The sequence below is a fragment of the Mustela nivalis genome (genome assembly GCF_964662115.1).
Source record: "Mustela nivalis genome assembly, chromosome: 13".
Classification (NCBI taxonomy): Eukaryota; Metazoa; Chordata; class Mammalia; order Carnivora; family Mustelidae; genus Mustela; species Mustela nivalis.
In genome coordinates, this window is record NC_139032.1 from 61547205 (window position 1) to 61560256 (window position 13052).

General features: G+C 54.6%; 1 protein-coding gene across 2 annotated transcripts in view; it reads right to left on the reverse strand.

The window, feature by feature from the left end:
- Nucleotides 1-13052, reverse strand: part of CORO2A (coronin 2A) — a 53326-nt gene that overhangs the window by 25752 nt on the left and 14522 nt on the right. The gene's annotated exons all lie outside the window — the stretch shown is intronic.

Sequence of the window (13052 nt, forward strand, 5' to 3'; positions counted from 1 at the left end):
TTCCCTAGCCTCCTCATTCGGCCCTGCATTTGTTCACTCTAGTTACTGAGCGCCACTGTGTGACAAGGCCCTGTACCTGGCACTGGGGATTTGGAGAGAGTAAGCCTGAGCCCGCCTTAGGGAGTGAAGAATCCTGTGGGAAAATGGGCCACTGGGATCCGGGGTACTACAGATAATAATAAAGGTTAGTACATGACAGTCTGGGAGGGCTTCCCAGAGGAAGTGACAAGTGAGTTGTGATTCGAAGGATGAGTAGGAGTTGGCCATGTTGGCGGTGAAAAAGGTAAGGTTGGGGGAAAATGTCCCAGGCAGATGGAACAGCCTGAGCAAAGGCCCTGAGATAGAAGCAAACATGGAATGTTTGAGGAATGACAGGTGGTTTTATAATATTAGCAAGGAAATATGAGAAAGAAAAAATATATATATATATGCATACACACAAATAAACATGGATATGGGATGATGGGAGTGAAGAGAGCACAAGCCATAGGGGTGAGCATGGCTAGGTCATGGATGGCAGAAAAGGGTCTCAGCTTCATGAGTGGCCAAACACATGTGGCCTTCCAGCCCTGCTGTGCCTGGGTCAAACCCCTGACCCCAGGCTCGGGCCCCACTGGGTCTGCCCATCCACGCTCCTCATCTAGGCCAGAGAGAGCCTTCTGGACCCCAAGCCTAGCTGTATTCCTCACCTTCCTCCCCCTACCTGAGGTCACCCTTGGTCACTGTGGACTGACTACTGCCCTACAAAGGCCAAAGCCAGCCTGGCACTCAAGGCCTTCCAGTGAGGTTCCCCTCCGATATTTCAAGATGCACCTTTTCTTGCTCATCTTTTAAAATGTACTTTCTAGATAAAGAACCTTCCAGCTTCCTTTGTACCTACTCTTGCATTTCCAGTCCTTTGTCTTCCCCCTCTGCTTGGCCTGCCCTTCCCTGTAATCCCTGCACCCATCTCCACAAGTCCGAACCCCCCCTTCTCCAGCACCCAGGGCCCTCCTCCAGAGTCTTCCTTGCTACCTCAGGTAGCAGAGCCCCCGTCCTCTCCTCTCTTCTACCCCCACCAGCTGTGTCTCCTGCCTGCCCTCAGGCCCCTGACACTGCCTGCCCTGATTCCTGCGTCTGGTGTCAGGGGTCACCTACTCTGCCACTGGCAGGTTCTTCAGAGAAAGGCCTGGAGCTCTGCTGCAGGAGTGCCCAGCACAGAGCTCTGCTCACCCCCAGTTTCTAGGAAATTCCCAAGGGCAGGCATGGTTGGCTGGGCACCCCTAGGATTAGCACAAAGAAGGCATCTGCTTTGTGGTTAAGTTCAAAGGCACAAGATTAAACTGTTGACATCAAGAGGTCATGGTGGGGGTGCCTGGGTGGCTCAGTGGGTTAAACCTCTGCCTTCGGCTCAGGTCATGATCTCAGGGTCCTGGGATTGAACCCTATGTCGGGCTCTCTGCTCAATGGGGAGACTGCTTCCCCCTTTCTCTCTGCCTGTCTCTCTGCCTACTTGAGATCTCTTTCTCTGTTAAATAAATAAGTAAATAAATAAATAAAATCTTAAAAAAAAAAAAAAGAGGTCACAGTGACTGGGGGTCTGACATGTGAGCCAAACCCTCCACAGGAAGCCTACCAGCCTCCTCGGACAGATCTGTCCTGCGTAGCTCAGACATTTCAACTCTTTTCAGGAGATAGATTTGCTAGAGCCCCAAGAAGCCGCCCAGAATGCAGGGAGAGACTAATTGACGTCCATCCGGTCCCAGAAAGGATGTAAGAAGCCTTACAGAAGTGGAGAGCACGCAAGATAGAAGCACACGGAAAAGCCACGGCGAGGCAATGGGGACAGAGGGAAAATGCAGGAACAAAGAGATCACCCGAGATTCGGGGGAGCTGAGCTACTGAATGTGTGCTGTCAGGTCCTCCACACAGTGGAGGTGCTCCTCTGATGTGGGTCTGAGCCTCCTAGTGGCCAATTCGATAAGGGAAACCGAGTTGGAAAGGGATTTAATCAGTGTGTGGAAGATATAAGACACATGCTAGGCGTAGCCCGTCTTTTCTCTGCCCTGCGTCCTGAGGGAAATGGGTCCTGGGCACCTTCTTACAAAAGAACAGCAGCTGAGGAGCTGCCTTGGGCCGGGGCTCAGGGTAGGAAAGCAGCGGGCAAGTCAGCAGGCTCAGCTCCAGGCCCCCCAACTCTGCCTCACCTTCAGCAGCCGTTGAACATACGGTGTGACAGAGACATAAACCGGCAGAGCGAACCACTGAGCAAGTGGGGCTGTTTGTCCCCGAGGGCAGTCTATCCGTCCCAAAACCCTGCCCCGAGCAGCCCCAACCAGTGGTAGCCTGGCGATGGCCACCTATGCTCAGTGTGGATGGAGCACAGGAACCCAGGGGGAGAGGTGGCCAGGGAGGCAGGACCCACATCATCTCAGGAGCCATGGAAAAGGACTTAAACTCTCAGGGCAAGGCAGAGCTGCTGCAGGGATTCCAACAGGCGCCGAGGAGCTGAGCTCACTTTTGGGTGATTCCCTTGATTGCCAAGAGCAAGACAGCATGGAACAGGTGAGAGGTGAGGATCACCGGGGCTGAAGCAGGGCAGAGGGGACAGAGAAGGGGGACAGGTCAGTGGAAAAGCAAGGCAGGGGGGATAAACTGGCGTTTGTGTCAAGTGCTGTGGGAAGTGGGGTAAGAGGGTCAGTGGTGGCTGCAGAAATCACCTTGACCTGAGCGGCATCACCCGTCTGGGGCCCTCCTGCCACCCCTGGTGCTCTCCCTTCACAGCCCGGCGCTCGGCCCCACACTTGAGGGATGGCTCCCTGCCCAGGGTCAGGGTCAGGGTCAGGGTCGGGAGGTCTCAAGAGGCCCAGGCAAGGACCCTCCTTCAGCTCAGTCACTCCACGGCAATGATAACTCACAGTTTTCAGGGTGCTTGCTACGTGCCAGGTGGCATTCCCCGTGCTTCCCTGTATGGACTTAACAGGTAGCTGCTACCTTGCTCCCCAGTACAGAGGCAGAGAAGTTGAGGCAGAGAAGCAAAGGAGAACCCACCACGTGAGGTCACACAGCGAGCAAGCTGGAGCTGAGGGCTGAAGCGCGCCCCCCACCCCCCGAGCCTCCAGCTCCAGGTTCCCGCAGATAATGACGGTGATGAGGAGTCTCGTTCCTACCCATCCCATGCTTGATCTCGCCTCAGCCCGGAAGCAGAGGCATCACAACCGTTCTCACCACCACTTTACAGAAAAGTAAGGCTCAGGAAACTATGCAACACCTTCTGGAAAGAGGGCTCTTTGCTTCCACTGTTGAAGCCAGTAACTGTGGAACAGTGACAGAAAGCTAAAACTGTGTTCACGACCTTCTGTCCCCTTCTGTCCCCTTGCCCCCAACTCCACTCCCCACTCTACACCACCCTACCCCACCCCGGGCGCCTTATCTCCCCTGGCAAAGTTCTTCCAGACCTGTTGCCTCAGACGGAAACGTGCAGAAGTGGGGCATGGGGCCAAGCCTGGCCGTGTGTCCCTCTGCCCGCAGTATGGGAGTGTGCACCCATATACGTGGGTGAAGTCTGTGCAAATGTGTGCTGTGTGCAAATGCGTGCCTGAGTGCAGCATTCACCATAGGCACGGGTGTGCAAGCACGTGAGCATCTCTTTGGGTGTTCGGTGCATCTGGGCGTGCATGGGTGTTATCTGTGCATAAATGAATTTAGGGACTCAGCATTTCAGAGAATGGATTTTATTTCCCCCACAAGCAGGCACTTGCCTGGAAATGTGGACTGCAGTGGGCCCTTGGGACCTGGAGGGCCCTCGCCCATGGGCTGGGCCAGAACGGCCTATCTGGGCCAGGTTTAGCCCATGCCACCAGTCCCATCCTGCCTGGTGCCAGCCAGTGGGCCCACATCAAAGCCACAGCATGCCTTTCTTAGGTGTGGCAGGCTGGCTCACTGGGGCACAAAGTGTATGGGGGGGGTGGCTTGTGTGGCTGCTATCCCCATGCGTGTTTAGCAGGCCTGATGCCACGGGATTAGGCTTTGTGGGCTGCAAATTCCCTGCCCCCCCCCCCCACCAAAAGGTTAGTCATCTCTGGGTTTTAACATCCCATTGAGTTTATTTCTTAATGCCTGAGAGAATGGCTTGCTGCCTGTCCCATCCCTTCCAGCTCCCCTGCCAGGTAGGTGCAGGGTCTTGTCCCACTTGAGGGCAAAACTGAGGTGCGGGGGAAGTGCCTTGACCAAGATCACACTAACAGGAGCAATGGGAGGTGGGAAGCAGAAGCCAAGGCTTGCCCCAGAGGCCCCTCTTCCTGCTACACCTTCCTCTCTGACGAGTGTGACACACACACACACACACACAGCCCTTTCCCACCAGGCCCCCCAAGGCCTGTCTTCCCAGCCCAACCAGGTCTCACTGCAGGACAAGGGTTAGCTGCGGGTGAGCTGGGTGTGGCACAAACTAGCATTATGGATCATTCTTTAATTGCCTGTTCCTGGCCTCAGGGAAAGCGTGACTTGACCTAATTTAGCATTAGACTCAGGCGAGGGTAGGGGTCTGGTGCTGCTGGTTACTATGATCCCTTTGTAAGCTTGTGGTTCCTCATGGAAGATTTGCAGTGTTATTTATTCACTTAAGACCTGCCCTGTGCTCGTGCCTTGGGAGGTCAAAAAATCACCATGCTTAGGTCAATGCAGTTAACAGAGGGGAACTAGAACCATGGTTTCCTAGGCTTAAAAAAATGCAAAAAGGGGTGCCTGGTTGGCTCAGTGGGTTAAAGCCTCTGCCTACGGCTCAGGTCCTGATCTCAGGGTCCTGGGATCAAGACCCGCCTCGGGCTCTCTGCTCAGTGGGGAGCCTGCTTCCTCCTCTCTCTCTGACTGTCTCTCTGCCTTCTTGTGATCTCTGTCAAATAAATAAAAATCAAAATCTTTAAAAAAAGAAAAAAGACTACGGTAAGAAAAAGAATACTCTGAAGGTGATCTACAAAGACCAAGAGTTAACAAACACCTAATTATGGGTGGGTCCCTCACCTTGACTCCAATTCCTGACCAAACTATTATCCATCATAGAGCTTATCCTGACCTTGACTCCAAACTTGACAGGAAATCTTCTTTCTCTTTCATCCTGAATCCTTATCAGGGCCTCTGATTCACGCCTGAAGGAGGCAGGACACCTGGATCAGGAAGCAAGGCCCAAGTGAGGTTGAGGCACCCTGCTGTCGACACGTGTCTCTGCTTAACCAGCCATTCCCAAGGAGGCTTCCTTTCTCACCAGGCAGAAAGAAGAAACCACAGGTCTTAGTGACCTCCTGCTAGTGAGAATTTTATCCACAGTTTCTGCTCACGAGTTTCTGCTCATCTGAGGCCAGGCCCTGGTTTATTTGTCACTTCTTGGCATAATCTCTATTTTTGCCTTCCACGGGCCAGCAACAGGGTCTGCAGTGACACAACGGGAGCCAGGGACCTGGGGCCTCAGGGTCTCACCCCACTGGCTGTTTTCTTCCTTCCTTCAGAGCGAGAAGAGGCCTCGTCGCTCTCCACAGAAGCAGGGGGATCACGTGTCCTGGCTTGCCCGGGATGTGGGGAGAAGAGTTAGGGGACGTACTCCTGATGCTAAAATGGAAAATGCCTGGGAAAGTCCTGGGCAAACAGGGGCAAGTTGGGCACCTCACCAACCTCAGGGGTTTCCAGAAAACTCTTATCTGATTCACAAACAACGATTCTGAGTCATTTGTAACCTTGACTCTGGCAACCTGCTCATTGAGGCCCAACATCCTGAACCAGAGCACGGCACTTTCAAAGCAGAACACAAGGTCTGTCAAGGAAGGTGAAGCTGGCTTAATTCAATCAGCAAGCTTCATCTGCTGTTGGTGCACTGCTTCTTCTGGGCCAGGCCTCGTGCTGACACCGGGGTGCAGGGACGGGGGATGGGCAGTGCTGTCCCTGCTCTGCGCCTGTGGACGCCACCCAGGGACATGGCCGAGGGCAGGAAGTTGGGAGATGGCATGATCTTAGCCTGCTAAAGCACGGGGCCGCGGGCTGCGACTCTGAAGGCACACGAGCATAAGGGACATCAGATCACTGGGTGTGGGACCCCCACCCCAGCTCTGTCTGACACGGGGCCCTTGTGGCTTCTAGATTAAAGTCACAATGAAGTACAAGGAAATAAAATGTAAAATGCAGCTCCTCCATCACCTTTGCAATGTTCCACGTGCCCTACATGTGGCTACTGGGTACCCAGTTACAGAGTAGGTCCCCCACACCTATGTGACTTTGGGTGGGTGACTTCACATGTCTGTTCCTTCACCAGCAAAATTCGGCACAGTAACAACTAACAGCTACCGCATCGCTTACTTTGCACGAGGTAGGCTCCGTGTCCTAACTCAATCCTCAAAGCAATCCCCTGTTATCATCCCATTTTTACAGAGGAGAAAGCTGGGGGCCCAGAGAGGTTAAGCAGCTTGTCCAAAATCACACAGCTAGTAGGCGGCTGAGCTTGACATTTGAAGCCAAACTGTTGAGTCTTGGGTCCACACTCTCTCACGGGGCTCCCCGGACAATTAAATAAGATAATCCACACAGCATATGGAGTGATGCTGGGTGCATACTTAGTGGTCAACAAATGTTTGCTGTTAAGACTGCTGTGGTCCCAAATTTACCGCACTCTAGGACGTGATGTCGTATGTGACAGGTATGTGTTGAGGGCCCAGCATTTTGGAGATCTGAGTAAAAATCCCAAACCAGAAAGTACAAAGCAGCCCCCTAGGCACAGAGTTCTGACTCCTGGTGCCCACCACGGTGGTGGAGGGGGCAGACAAGCACTCATGAAAAGCTAACTAGTAATCCCTCTTGGTCGAGAGGAACCTGAAGAGTGTATGTGTGCATCTCCCCGGCAGGGTCAAAGCCCTTGGAGGGGAAGCCGGCCGTCTCGCTCAGCCCTGTGTCAAGGAGGCTGGGGTTTCTGGTGGGTTCTGGGTGGGAGTGGTGCTGGGCAAGACAGGGGAAGCCTTGGGATTTCCTCCATCAGCACAGCCCAGCTGGCAAGTAAAAACAGCCCCGTCTCCAGGCTCTCTCTGCTGTGGGGCCCCTCCCCTGCGCCCATCTCCCTTCTTCCAGGTCTCCGGTCCTTCTGGTCCAGCACAGATGCCTCCCGGCAGGCCCACAGGAAATACAGCCTGAGTCACAGACAGAGCCAAGAAAATGCCTCTCTCCTCCTGATGAGATTAGGCCCAAGGGAGCACTTCCTCCTGACATCTGACACTGCCCAGAGCCCTGGCACCAAAGAGGGGCAGGGCACCTCCAGGGACAGCCTGACCTCCTCTGCCCCACGGCCCCCCACTGTCCTCTACCCCTCCCTCAAGTCTTGCAAAGCCTGGCCAGCCTTTTCTCTGGGCCTCACTCCCTTTCTGCCCCTACCCCAGCCCAGGGCTCCTTTCCTGACCTCACTCAGACACCATCATTTCCCTTAAGACCTACCACCCCAGATCCCCTTTGTCCTCAGAATCAAGCCCCCTGCTGGATTTGGGGTGTGGGGCCCCACACTCCACCGGCCACATCTCATCTCCACAAACTCAACCTTTAGCCAAAATGGTTTATCTGCCTTCCCCTCAAAGCACCGTGTTTTCCCCAGGCACACCATCTTTGCTCATGTCCCCTTCTCTCTGCCTGGAAGCAAATCAGCCCACGTTAAGTACTTAACTGGGCTCCTAGGATGCTCCTCGTTTCCCTCCACCTTCCTGGGCCCAATAGAACCACCACCAGCTCACCAGCCAGAGCACTCTCTATTCTCTGAAGCAGCCTAGAGCATGAAGAGAGGAGAATCAGGTTCAAATTCTGGACCTCAACCTGTCTCTGGGCCTCAGCATCCGCATGGGTAAAAGGGTATCCTACGATCCACCTCATGGAGGCTTACCAGGCATTGAACAAGGTAACGGCTGTAAAATACCTTGCAAACCTCTGGTACCAAGAAAGAGCTCAGCTGTGGTTGTGTTCTTCCCTCCCAGGTCCTGCTGCCCACGCTCCTGCCTGCTCCCTCCGTCCGGCCTTCCAGCCATCCGGCCATCAGACTGCCAAGTCCGAATGGTTCTCCCCTCTGCTTTACCCACATGCAGGCCAGATCCCACAAGCATGTACCAGGGTGGGGGCACGGTGCAGGGGGACCCACCTGGCTCCTGGACTAGCTTCCACTCACGCCATGAGCCTCTTCTGAACCCCTCTCTGGACACAAGGAACGGTGGGCAGGGCGGGGGGTGCGCTGAGCCTGTAATTTTCCTAGTTGGTATGCTGGTCAGGTGGGAGAGCCCTGATTCTGACACCAGTCTGCTCCCTGACCTTGGGCAAATCTCCATCCCCTCTAAGGTTTTGTTTTCTCAGGCAGGTAATACTCTTACCTTGCCCGACTGTTAGGACGGTCCACTAAAGCTCTGCAGCCCACATGCACCAAAACCCGGGACTGGGAGGACGACGGAGCTACCTATCAGCTGTCCTAGTCCTTGGAGGCCTGGGGCCCTTCTTGCCTTGCTCCTCTAGAGAGACAGAACCCAGCTTCTTCCTGTTTATTCCCCTAAGTCAGGCCCAGACCAAAACTTCAGGCAGCTTTATTGCCCCACAATCTCCTTATCTGAGAGTTTCAAGAGACAAGGGTCACTGGGGACTTTCTAAAGCCACCTTCAGGAGGGTGATAACCTGGAGGTTCCACTGTTTCCTCACCATTCATCTCCCAGCAGAGCTTCTGCATCTGTCTTTGGACAGAGAGGGCCACTGAGGCCCGGACTGGGAAAGTGCCTGGCTCGGGGTTCCACAGTGAGCAGAAGCCCTCCAGCCCCCGTTCTGGGATGGGCACCTGCCAGCGGCAGGGGCCACCTCCAGCCCACAGCTCAGCTCCCACCTTGCCATGTTGCTGGGACCCTGGGGCCCAGGGGGACTCCAACCTGCATTCCTGGAGCCCTCCCAGAGCTTGGCTTATGCTGGGCACTATAGGGGGAGAGGCGACGATGACCCTGGCAGGGACTTCTGCCCTCCAGGGGGATCAGGTAGATGGGAGAGGCCAACATGGAACCAGTGAGCTCAGTTCAGGGCGAATGGGACTGACCAGGCTGCAGCGGGAAGGTGGGAATCCCAGGAGTGGGTGAGAGCCTCGGGGCAGGTCTGAGGCCAGCCCGAAAGGCTGAGTCGGGTGAGCTGAGCACAGAGTGATGGGGAACGGGGGTGCATGCTCTAGGTGGAGGAAGTGAAAGACACAGCCAGGGAACGAACCACAAGGGGTCAGGTCTGGTTGGGGTCTGGGCAAGGAAGCGGCGAGGGCCCCGCCAACAAGGCACCGGCGAGGGCTCCGAATCTGGCTAAGACCTTGGCACCTGAGACCACGGGAAGATGCCAGTTTGAAACCAGGGGTGTGGCGACGTGACGGCTGCCACAAAATGTGGGTCCGGCTATTAGGTAGTTAGAATGTCTGGCCAGAGGAAGTATTTTCTTCCTCAACTTTCAGCTTGTATCTAAGGAAGAAACAGGTGGGTGAGTGGGTCTTGTTTCATGGCTGGTTGTAGTCGGCTGGAGGGGGAAGCCGTGGGGCATGAAGAAGAGGAGGGGGGGAAGAAGATTCTGAGGACTTCCTTGTCTGGGCTTGGGAGGAAAAGAGCGTGCCTGACTGGGGGAGAGCGCAGAGCCTTGGGCTTGCTGGCCAGGAGTCAAGGGCTGACCTGTCTCCACAGGTGTCAGCAATTTGAGAGAGCCATGGAGCCGGGAGGCCTGGCTCGTAGGTCACATCTCAGTCAGCAGCTAGGACTTTACATCAAAAAATAGTCTCGGGGCGCCTGGGTGGCTCAGTGGGTTAAGCCTCTGCCTTCGGCTCGGGTCACGATCCCAGGGTCCTGGGATCGAGCCCCACATCGGGCTCTCTGCTCAGCGGGGAGCCTGCTTCCTCCTCTCTCTCTGCCTGCCTCTCTGTCTGCTTGTGATCTCTCTCTCTCTCTCTGTCAAATAAATAAATAAAATTTTAAAAAAATTAAAAAAAAAATAGTCTCCTTTTCCCCCTCAACCCATTCCTGTGCTGAGTCCCCAGATACGCCTGAGGGCCAGCCTGCCTGTTTCCTGCTCCTGCCTGGGCAGCCCAGCCCATCACATGGGCGGGGGGTGGGGCACTGGCTGTCCCTTCCTGCTTCTCTGCCCCCCTGCTTAGGAACGCGGACATAATGCTTGGCCTTCACCAATTCTTCAGGTAGCAGCTGCAACAGCGGCCAGGGGAGGACAGCCAGGCCACCGTCCCCCCAACTTCCACCCTCCCTGAGCTCCTCCTGAATCATCTGTTTGGACTGGGCCCATAGACCAGGGAGGGCAGGCCATCCACCAGAGCCCAGGCTGAGGAGGCCCCTCTGGCCCAAGACAGACTCTCTGCTAGGACTGGTGCCCGTATCTCATGTACATTCTGCGTGAAGCTTTCCAACAGCAGGTCTCAACCCAAGGGTGCACCAGAATCACCTGGAAGGCTGATTCACTCCCCAGATCACTGGGCCCATCCTGGAGTTTCTGAGTTAGCAATTTAGTAGCAGCACCTGAAAACCAGCATTCCCAACAAGTTCCCAGGTGACCATGAAGCAGTTGACTGGGGACCACCCAGAGCCACCGCCCTACAAGTCAGCTCTGTGATTTGCAGAGTTCTTCCTGTTGGGTTCACTCCTCACATCCACTTCGGCGGTGTGTGTGGGGGGGTTACCCCCTTCGGGTGGACACAGCGAGCTGTGCTCCGCTCAGAGCACTTCTCTGAGGTTACACAACCACGAGGACAGCAGGAACCTGTCCTCCAAACGCTCCAGGAGCACACAACCGCTTCCTAACTGGGGGCCACTGGGGGCTGTGATTCTTGCCTTTCCATCTCGCAAATATTCTCGGTGTACAAATGGGGGGTCAGGCCAGTCCTCAAGAACCAGCGGGTGCTCAGTAGCTAGCTTCACCCTCTGAACTGCAGGCATCAAGGTCAGGTGGTCAAGACACAGGCTTCAGAGTCAGAGACCAGAGAGAAACCCAGACTCTCCTTCTCTAGATCTTGCAACTACATGGGCACCGACCTCTCCCCACGTTGCTATGAAATGGCGCCAAGGCTGAACAGAGCGGTTAGACCGGCGCACAGTGAGTCCTCAACAAACGGCAGCAACTGGTGGGCCAGGGAGGGATGTGCGGAAAGATATTAAAACCTGTCTGTGTCTCAGTCTTCCCATCTGTTAACTGGGGTCAACGACAGAACCTAACTTCAGGGAAACGGTAAGGATTCGATGAGTTTATTCCTTTAAAATGCCTTACAGTGGGTGCCTGGGTGGCTCAGTCGGTGAAGCATCTGCTTTCAGCTCAGGTCATGATCTCAGGGTCCTGGGATCGAGCCCACATGCTCAGTGGGGAGTCGGCTCCCCCTGCTTGCGCATGCTCTCTCTCACTTTCTCTCTGGCAAATAAATAAATAAAATCTTTCTAGAAAACTATTTAAAAAATATAAAATAAAATGCCTTAAAGCAATGCCTGGCATGGGGGCAGCTCCGACAGGAGCTCCTTTTTGTCAAGGGCGGTAATTTCAGCACCCGAGCGCACACTTTTCATTAAGGCATGTCAGCAAAACCATTAAAGAACAGAATAGGCTATTGTGAGATCAAAATTTAAAAATCACAGTGGTGCTGGTTGTACAAACAGCTTGAATGTACTCCAGGGCACAGAACTAAAAATGGTTACAATGGCAAATTTTATGCGATGTAAATTCTGCCCCAATAAGAAAGGAAGAAAAGAGCTAGCAGCCCCTAGGTATCCGGCTGGCTCTGCCCTGGCTCTCCCAGGCCATCAGCCGGCTCCACCCTTCCTGCTCTACTTTCCCCGGGGAGGCCGTCCTCCTCCCCCCCCCTTTTTTTTTTAAGATTTTATATTTATTTGAGAGACAAAATGAGAGAGAGAAAGAGAGAGAGAGAGAACGAGAGGGGGGAGGGTCAGAGGGAGAAGCAAGCTCCCCACTGAGCAGGGAGCCTGATGTGGGGACTCTATCCCGGGGCTCCAGGATCATGACCCGAGCTGAAGGCAACCAACAGTCGCCCAGCCGACTAAGCCACCCAGGCCCCCCTCCCACCCCTTTCACTCCTGGCTAGTGGGGCCTTCTCTGCCTGCACCGCCCTCAGCAGAAGGGGCTGCTATAGGGCGAGTGTCCTCACAACTTTCCCAGGCCCTTTCAGGAAAGGCCTGGAGGAGCTGTGCCTGGACAGAGGAGTTCTCTTCCCATCCCCTTCCTGCAGGCTTCCTGACCCTCTGCGGGCCTGGCTCCTGCTGCTCTTGGGGCAGAAAGAGCTGAGGGAGCAGTATCGGCTCACAGGGACTCTCCTTGGGCTTGGCTGGGTTTCCCACTCTGCGCAGGGAAGGCACAGATATGTTCTGAGACCAGGGGCCCAGCTCCAGTCTGCTCTGCCTCCGTTGGCTGTGTGACCCTGTTCAAGTCATTGCCCTCTCTGGGCCCCAGGGCCCGATCTGTACAATGGGAGTGTGCATCTCTGCTTGCCGCAGTCCTGAGGCTTTAGGGAGGCTCTGAAGGGAGAACGGGGTGGGGGGGAGGGGGCACATGTGCTTTGTTTCTTTACTGTGTGGTATGACCACATGGAGAGGAGGCAGAGATGGCTACAGACACAGTCGGGCCTGGCTCAGGCACTGGTCTCACCACATACCCGCTGGGACACCTTGGGCAGGCTAGTCAACCTCTCCAGGTCTTAGGTTTTGTCATCCTAAAGTAGTAAATGAGTTCATATATGGCAAGCACTTAGAACACTGCCTGGAACATGGCAAATCCAAGATAAATTCAAAATAAGTAATAATAGCATTCTACTGAGTACTCACTGTGGGCTAGGCACTTCCCTACCGTATTTAACTGTATTAATGGGTTGAAATGAACGTTTAACAAAAATGCATAAGGTGACCTGAGCTTACAGACTAAACCAGAAGCACAAAGTGTCCATGTCGTTTTTTCTCCTCCATGTGGCAATGCTTAAAGATGTAAAGACTTGGGGGTGGAGGGGATCACCTGTGTTGGGAGGCACCCGAACCCCCTTAACAGGCTGGCAGCAG